General features: G+C 38.4%; 1 pseudogene; it reads left to right on the plus strand.

Annotated features, from left to right (window-relative positions):
• The first annotated feature begins 6,826 nt into the window (after positions 1 to 6,826).
• On the plus strand, positions 6,827 to 8,320 carry LOC112822944 (small ribosomal subunit protein uS9-like; annotated as a pseudogene).
• Positions 8,321 to 9,094: the final 774 nt, after the last annotated feature.

A 9,094-nucleotide genomic window follows, 5' to 3' on the forward strand; every position in this document is an offset into this window, starting at 1 on the left:
TATTTGCAAATGATATATCTTATAAAGGATTAGTATCCAAAATATATCAAGAACTTATAAAACTCAACACCCCAAAAACAAATAATTTAGTTAAAAAATGGGCAGAAGACATGAATGGACATTTTTCCAAAGAAGGCATTCAGATGGCCAACAGACACATGAAAAGATGCTCAATGTCATTCATCATCAGGGAAATGCAAATCAAAACTACAGTGAGATACCACCTCACACCAGTCAGAATGGCTAAAATCAACAATACAAGAAACAACAGGTGTTGGTGAAGATTCAGAGAAAGGGGAACCCTCTTACACTGTTGGTGGGAATGCAAACTAGTACAGTCACTCTGGAAAATAGTATGGAGGCTCCTCAAAAAGTTAAAAATAGACCTACCCAGCAATTGCACTACTAGGTATTTACCCAAAGGATACAAAAATACTGATTCGAAGGGATACATGCACCCTGGTGTTTATAACAGCATTATCAACAATAGCCAAATTATAGAAAGAGTCCCAATGTCCATTGACTGATGAACAGATAAAGAAGATGTGGTATTCATATATACAATGGAATATTAGCCATAAAAAGAATGAAATCTTGCGTTTGCAACAATGTGGATGGATCAAATGGTGTTTCAGATCAAATGGTGGTTCTACCTATAAACCACACTTGTAGTGAGAGATACTTACTGTTGTATTGCTTGTTTAATAAATCAGCTCAGCTGGTTTGAGTCTCTGCTAATGAAACCATTCAGGAGTTTACCTTTCACTCCAGGCATTTCCCCTTGTGCAGAGGAGAATTCTGTGCCAAAGTCGGGGCCACTCCAGAATGACTGATACAGAGCAAAGCAAAGTCCTACTGTGTTCCAAGCCTGGCAAATGCTGCTCCTTCTATCTGAACTCCATCCCTGCCTCCCCACCCCAGACAAAGTGTATTATCACCCACCTGGTAAGATTCAGCAGAGAAGTTACATCTCCGTAAATCTTGGTATGCTCCCCACTCTGGAAGGAATGTCCTTTCCCTCACTCTCCCTGTATCCCAGTGCTCTATTTGGACTTCGTCAGTCACTGCTCTTGGAACCCTGTAGAGAAAATCAGCCATGGTAAATGAATAATGCTGGGGTAACTAGTAAGGACTTTTCAAGGGGAAAAAAATCCTTTTAACATTCAATTAATTAACATTCTGTAATACTTGATTACATTGCACTATCATGCTAGTATCATATGCCAGGCTCCGTGTATTATGCAGTGAATCATTCCAGGTCCAGGGACCCCATCTTATCTTATCCTTGAACCCCAGGTTCTTCCATAACAGGTGCTTATTTATAAATGTGTGTTACAAAAATAAGTAAATAGGTGGATGGACAGATGATTGGATGAAAGAATAGATAAATCTCTTGCCCCAACACCTGCAGTTTCCCTAGAAAAGGCAAGGCTTCTTGTTGTTGCTATATTTTGCTTTAAAAAAAAAAATCAGTGGATGAAGATGAAAATATCTGTGAACTGAGGTAAAACTAAAAAGGAACTGCTTAGGACCAGCCTTGTCCATAATCATCAAATACATCTTATATAAACCTCTCATAAAGGAGAATAAGAAAGAGATTGTGGATGGATTAGTGACAACCTATCCTCACAAGTAAGAAAGTAAAACCAAAAGTCTAGAGGTTAAGTTAGATCAGTTTTGTGGTGGAAAGAGTACCTCCATTTAGAAGATGTATTTGTGTGGGAAATATATATATTTCCTATATAAAAATTTTTATGTAAAATTTTATATATATATAATTATATATATTAGAATTAGAACTGAGAACAGGACACGCCCTATAATATATGGGGATCCAGTGCAAAACGAAAATGCAAAGCCCTATATTCAAACATTATTCAGAATTTTAAGACAGTGACAGTAGAGCATTAAACCAATCTCCGGGTCCTTCTAAGTGTAGGTCCCATGTGACTGTACATTTGACGTACCAGGAATTCAGCCCTACAATTATTCCTTTTTCTACAGTCTTTAGATATAATACATTTTTGTCTGCTTCTAATTATATATGATTGTCATGCTATTTTCAGCTGGAGGCTATAGAATGTCAAGGATTATATTGCATGGATATATTCCACTTTGTAGCTATTTTACATATTATTTATATCCTCCAATAGTAATGTCTTTATGTTCTAATCATCAAGATTGTTTACGTAGGGTCCTTGTGTGGTATGTAGTAAACTCTTGATAAATGTTTAAAACAGAAAAAATATCTATTCTCATTCATCTTAATAAAATAAAAGTTTCATCAGCATCCCTGGTTATTGGCAAATAGAGGTATTAGTGAACGATAAATTTACCATCCAATATACATTTATATATGTAAACTTCTGAATATATACAGTAGTGTTTGGGAGCTATATTCTAAAACCTTCATTCAATTAAGACAAAGGTTAAATATTGCATTTTTTAAAGGATTTTTATTTTTATTTGACAGAAAGAAAGAGCACAAGCAGGGGGAGTGGCAGGCAGAGGGAGAAGCAGGATCCCTGCTTAGGGAGCCTGATGTGGGGCTCGATCCCAGGACTCTGGGATCATGACCTGAGCCGAAGGCAGATGCTTAACCGACTGAGCCACCCAGGCACCCCTAAATATTGCATTTTATAGGAAGTTCTAATGATGTCAATTATATCTCAGTTCCATCTTTCAAGGCACATGTACAAAGGAATGGAAAATGACATTTTCTACTCTCTGGAAGGTGCTTTTGAAGTCAAGAGTGTTAACTGCGGATGCTTTGCTTTGGCCCCACTCAGAACACTGATTCCTCTGTCCAGTGGTAGCCAGTGAATGCTGGGAGACTTCTACGTGTCATTTGGGTATCAGGTTCTGTGTTTGGTATTTCTTGCATCAGTTCCATTGTTCTACATAACGTGTGACTTAATCAGACTTAGTCTGGGTCCTGTCAGATCAGCTCCAGAACATTAGCTTTATTTTTGTAGCACTTCTTACGTACCAGAAACTTCCTTTAATCTGCTGCTTTAATTCAGCTATTATCACAACCCATCTGACACTTATTGACTAGTTTTTCTCGATGCCTATGATATACCAGGTACGATTTTAGACACCTGTACCTCCATTATCTAAAAGCCAGAAATACTGGGACAGATAAAGTAGAATCTTATTATAAAGAACTTAGAGTATTTAAATGTTTTATTAAAACTCTGAAAAAAGGGTTTATCTAAATAAAACATATATTAATGTTACTGGAAATCTAGAAATCACATGTAAAACTCTTCTTCGTATGGCTTTGGAAGATGAGAGGGTGTGAGGTCTAAGATACAGTTTTTCCTCATTAGCTCTTAGGAAAATATGCAGTGGTATGTTTTTGTGGCCTCTGGGCCTAAATGGTTCCCTATTATTTACATTTCTCTTTTCATCTGATTAGCAGGTGAAACTGGTATAAAGCCCTTGAATAAATATTTCTTACATAAGTGGGACTGATTTAGTAGACTTAGTAAAATCAGATCTCCTAAGGACTCTTAGAGCAAAATTTTCTTCAAAAGCATCGTCACTGATGTTGATTATACCTCTTCACCCTAGAATCCATAGCATATAAGAATTGTGGTTTCATTTTATTTAAACTCTACCTATTTCTTTATAAGCTATTTGGAATAAACCAACATAGACTAAGAATAAACAATGGCAGAATGTATCTACTTTTCTTCCCAACTGACTTCCAAAGGTTAATTCAAGTTAGCAAGGGACACATTGTGGGTTCCCAAAGAGGCATGGTGGAGGGTTTGGTTCCCAAGGAGGCATGCTGGAGGACACTAGATAAAGAGTAGACTGACTACGTGATTTCTTGGAGGAGTGGCAGTGCCTTCTATGAGAGAAAAGCATAACTGCTTCCTAGTGGTGGCAGGGGGGGATGAAGGGTGGGTAGAGGGTGAGCAGACTATAGATGTGTGGTCAGAGAAAACTAGAAGAAATAGCAGATTTGGACTTTAGAAATATCTTTGAGTAGGTTCCACACAGGTACTGTTTACAAGCTGAGCCACATTAAAATATGCTGAAAGTAAAGGAATCTCACTTAGAGACAAAAAAGATGGGGTAGAGATAAATGGAGAAGAATAAAAATGCTCGACCAGATCTTAACTGAGTGAGATTACATGATATCTCTAAATTTATAGATTTGTCAGTTAGGAATCTTTGGCTCTGAAAGACAGAAGGCTCGATTCAAACAGGCTCAACTACAGTGGAGGCTACTGGGCTCCTTAACTGGAAGTCCAAAGGCACCCCAGGCTTCAGGATGGATTAAATAAGCAACCTCTGCTCCACTTGTCTGCAGTGTTCTTACCGTTTGTGCCCTTCTAGGTGTCAGATTCATAGTTGGGCCAGGAGTAAGATGGTGGCAGCCGCTCTGGGTCTTCTATCTATATATGACAACTTCCCCACAAAGGGAGAAAGGATCATTTCTTGAATTTCTTTGGAAATGGGACAAAAGAACAGTTCTAGAAGCCTCTTCTTTAATCTCACTGGCCCGTATTGGGTCACATGCTCACTCATGAACAAATCGCTGGAAAAAAGGATGGTATTCTTTCTCTTTAGACTAACAGGGCCTATTTCTTTTCTCCCTTTTTTTTCATGAAATATATTGTATCTTTGTGAAAAACATTCCAATACACATCAACTATTGCAAAGTTTACTCCACAATCTCTTTCATAACATTTTATTAATTACCTTAGTTTCTAGCAGTTGTTCTGATAAAGAAAATATAAGATGGTATGTAGTCCATTTTCCTCAAAATTAACTAGCCTAATAGGGCTCATTTCTAAGTCTGGGGTTTGGTTAAATTGGGGTCTCATTGGGCCTGCATGAGAACTCTATCAACTGTCTAACACTGGGCTGTTTTTCCCCTACTGGATATAGAGTTATATTTGAGAATAATTGAGTAGCATATTTTGTAGTGAAGCTCTTTCTAGTGTAAGAAAAAAAACCAAGCATTTCCTTAGAAATAAAGATTTCCTTCTCTTATAATGCATGTTATTTTTTTATTATTGAAATGATACTACTCCCTTTAGAAAACTGTAAATATGGAAAAGTATAAAGAAGAAAATAAAAGTTATGTACAATTTCTCACCATCATTAACATTCGGAAAGCTTTGGCTATTCTGTTTTCTGTGCATATTTGTTTAACACATATTCTATTTGTTGTAAATGACATAGACCCATTTCAAACTGATTTAAACAAAAATGAGAATTTATGTCCAGTACACCAGTGATGCTCCAGGGAACCACAAGGAAAGCAGAACTATATATGGGACTAGTACCAGAAACTGGGAAACAAGTGGGAACTTAGGAAGTACAGGCTCCACCCTTCTCTCTTTTTGTAGCAAGGCTTTCTTTGCTTTGGCATGCAGATACTCAAAGTTGGCCACTTCTTAGGTCCCAACTGTGCACCTTATTCTTTCTCCCACTTATCAAGAACAAGCCCATGCTCAGTTTTCCCAAGCTTGGTGTTCACCCTGAGTTCAGTCAACTGTGGCAAGGAACACTCACGTAGAATAACATGGCAGCTAAGGGCCCATATGTATAGGTAGTGGGTTGTTTCTCAAAGAGGACCATTGGCACATGAACAGATGTCACCAGAGGAGCATATTTATAGACTCTGAGGATTAGGGCATGGACATCTTTGGGAGGTCATTGTTCTGCCTACTACAGATAGGAAATTGAGGAAACTTGGGTAGAATGATTTGTTTTTAATTAGTGAAAGTGAAGTTTCAATAATTTCCTCAAAGTTAGAAAAAAGAGATAAGGCTGGAACTATTTTCATTTTCAAGAAGCGAAACCAAAGAACACACAACTGGCAGCAGCTTTGGCCAGCATAAACTATCAATCAACTCGGATATATCAGGATTAGCTGATACCCTGGTATAAAGATTGCTTTGCTTAATTGTGATTGTTTAGTTCCTTATTTACACTTATTTGTTTAATGTCTGTTTCTCCCTTAGTTCGTAAACAACATTGGAGGGGGTGGGAGGCAGCTGTGTCTCTTTTTTTCACAGCTGTATTTCCTGTACCTAGCATCAACAGTAGGTACTAAATAAATATGAATTGACCAAGTTAAATAAAAACCCTACTGGACAGTCTGACATTTCCACACTTGCAAATTCAATGGTTTTACTGGTAATGAAACCTAAAAGCTTCTACAACCACCTACAGCTTAAAGGGACAGGACTTCCAAGCCATATGGTTCAAAGGCTTTCCTGAACTCCCCAAACCCAAATTCCCCAGTCGTTCCCTTGGTCAGCATGTGCTATTCTGAACTGGTCCTAGGCTCTCCTAGGCACCTAGAGACATGCAAGGGTGGGGTTGATCTTGATGTCTGATTGCTCATTTTTCTCACCAGAGTCCAAATCCCTGATTTCAAGGTCCTGGATTAGATAGTCTTTTCTTCTAAAAGTATCCAACAGCTTGCCCCCAATACAGACAAGATATTTTTAACAGCCTTACTCAGGTATAGTTGATATACCAAAAAAAAAAAAAAACTACACATATTTAAAGTATACAATTTGATGAGTTTTGACATATGTATATACCCCTGATTGTGTAATAAACATATCCATCACCTCCAGAAGTTTCCTCCTGCCCACTTTTTTTTCTGTTTTTTTATTTGCTGTTTTGTGGTAAGGATATTTAACATGAGATCTACCCACTGAACATTTCTAAATGCACAGTATTATTAACTACAGGCACAACGTTGTACAACAGATTTAATAGTAGCTTCTCAAAGAGTAATGCTCTCCTTCTTTCCGAACTTATAAATTGACCCATTAACTGTGAGGTACCCATGGCAGTGTTTCTGGAGCAGCCAGTTGTCCCTGGGTCCTCTTATCTTTCCTTTTTGGGTGAAGTCATCCTTGTGGGCTGGAGGTAACCCTGACTCTAGAGTGGCTCTTGGGAGCAATGTTTAATCAACAGTAGCCATTACCTCATATTAAATTCCAGCCACAACGCCACGTGCAATCTGGCCATGACCCTCACAATTCAAATTGTTGTGGACTTGGATTACGTAATTCTGAGCTACATATTTCCTTCAGACATGAAGTTGGCTCTTCTGAGTCATTGAGATCAGGGAGATTTCTAAGGGTTGCTTTTCTACTTGGAATGATAGATTGGTGTTGTTCTGTCCAGTTCTTTTTGTGCTTATCGGTGTTGATATGCCCAGTTATTTTTGTGCTTATCAGGAAAAAATAGACCATGAACTGAGGCTGGGAGTAGTCTGTGATGATCAAAAATAATAAAGGTAATTTAATCCTTGGTGATTTAACCCTTGATCATATAAGAAATTTTAAGAATTTAAGTAGTTCAGGGGTGCCTGGGTGGCTCAGTCGTTAAGCATCTGCCTTCGGCGCAGGCCATGATCCCAGGGTCTTGGGATCAAGCCCCACATTGAGGTTCCTGCTCAGCCGGAAGCCTGCTTCTCCCTCTCTCGCTGTGTCCCTCTCTATCAAATAAATAAATAAAATCTTCAAAAAAAATTTAAGTAATTCAAAACATTAAATACACAAAGTTCATTTAATTTTGCTCGTTAGAAGGCAACTCCATTCAGAATCCCGTAACAAGAGAGTCTGTAAGTCCTAAAAGGAACAAGTTCAGCTTAATTAGTTTAAAATATCATCTCACTCCCTACAACAGCAAATTATAATTGAAGAACTAAACACAAAATTAAATAATAAACATAAATATAAAAAATAGAAGCAAATATTCACCAAAACTTTAGGAGAAGAAATGTCAAGCAACAGAAGAAATTACAAAAGATTGAAAGATATATTTACATAAAAGATTGAATACATCTAAAAAAATATAATAGCTCTTTTTCCCCCATTGCCGAGCAGTGAGGAGCTCTTGTCTATGTTCGCAGCCATACGGTCCAAGGGTCCTCTGCAGTCCGTGCAGGTCTTTGGTAGCAAGGAGACAGCCACAGCCACTGCCTCATCAAGGTGAATGGGCAGCCCTAGCCCCGCATGCTGCAACATAAGCTATTGGAACCAGCTCTGCTTGGGCGCAAGGAGCAATTTGCCAGGGGGGACATCTGAGTCCGAGTAAAGGGTGGTGGTCACGTGGCCCAGATTGACGCAATCCACCTGTCCATCTCCAGAGCCCTGGTGACCTATTATCAGAAGTACCTATTATCAGAAGGATGAGGCTTCCAAGAAGGATATCAAAGACATTCTCCTCCAGTACAACCTGCCCCTGCCGGGTAGCTGATCTCTGGCGCTGCCAATCCAAAGAGTTTAGAGGTCCCGGCACTGGTGCTCGCTACCAGAAAGCCTACCAATAAGCCCATCATGAAGATCAGGGTTCACCTTTATAATAAACAATTGTCATGGGACTTACAAAAATATATATAATAGAAATTAAAAGTCAGGGGCACCTGGATGGCTCAGTCGTTAAGCGTCTGCCTTCAGCTCAGGTCATGATCCCAGCATCCTGGGATCGAGCCCGGCATCCGGGTCCCTGCTCAGCCGGCAGCCTGCTTCTCCTTCTCCCACTCCCCCTGCTTGTGTTCCTGCTCTCAGTATCTCTCTCTCTCTGTCATATAAATAAATAAAAAATCTTTAAAAAAAGAAATTAAAAGTCAAATAGCACATTGGAGCAAATCATTTGTTATACCAGAAAGGATTATTAATTTTTATATAAAGACATTTTGATATAAGCAATGAGAGCTGATAGGAAAGTAGGCAAAGAACAAGGATTCTCTTGATTAATAAAAGAAAAAAACACAACTGGTTGATAAAAATACAGAAAAGTGTTCTACCTTGTGGTCATCAATGAAAATTTTTAAGACCCAAGATAAAATTTTAACTTCTTTAGTTATTTACTTATTCAGTAGGTGATTCACTCAACCAGCCTTTATTAAACAGGAAGAGGCAAGGTGCTATGGATTAAGTGATTAGATACCCAGAGTGCTTCTGTCAGTGAAATTTCAGCCCCCTTGTAAAAAGAAAGGCCCAGAGAAAAGAGGCACACACACATAAAATAAAAGGGGTAGTAAAATATACCTGGTGTAGCAAATAGTTTCAGAAATATTTCACATCATTAATAATATTGCTAC

The sequence above is a fragment of the Callorhinus ursinus genome, unplaced genomic scaffold (assembly GCF_003265705.2).
Source record: "Callorhinus ursinus isolate GAN/ISIS: 27379988/994484 unplaced genomic scaffold, GSC_fseal_2.0 scaffold5, whole genome shotgun sequence".
Lineage (NCBI taxonomy): Eukaryota > Metazoa > Chordata > Mammalia > Carnivora > Otariidae > Callorhinus > Callorhinus ursinus.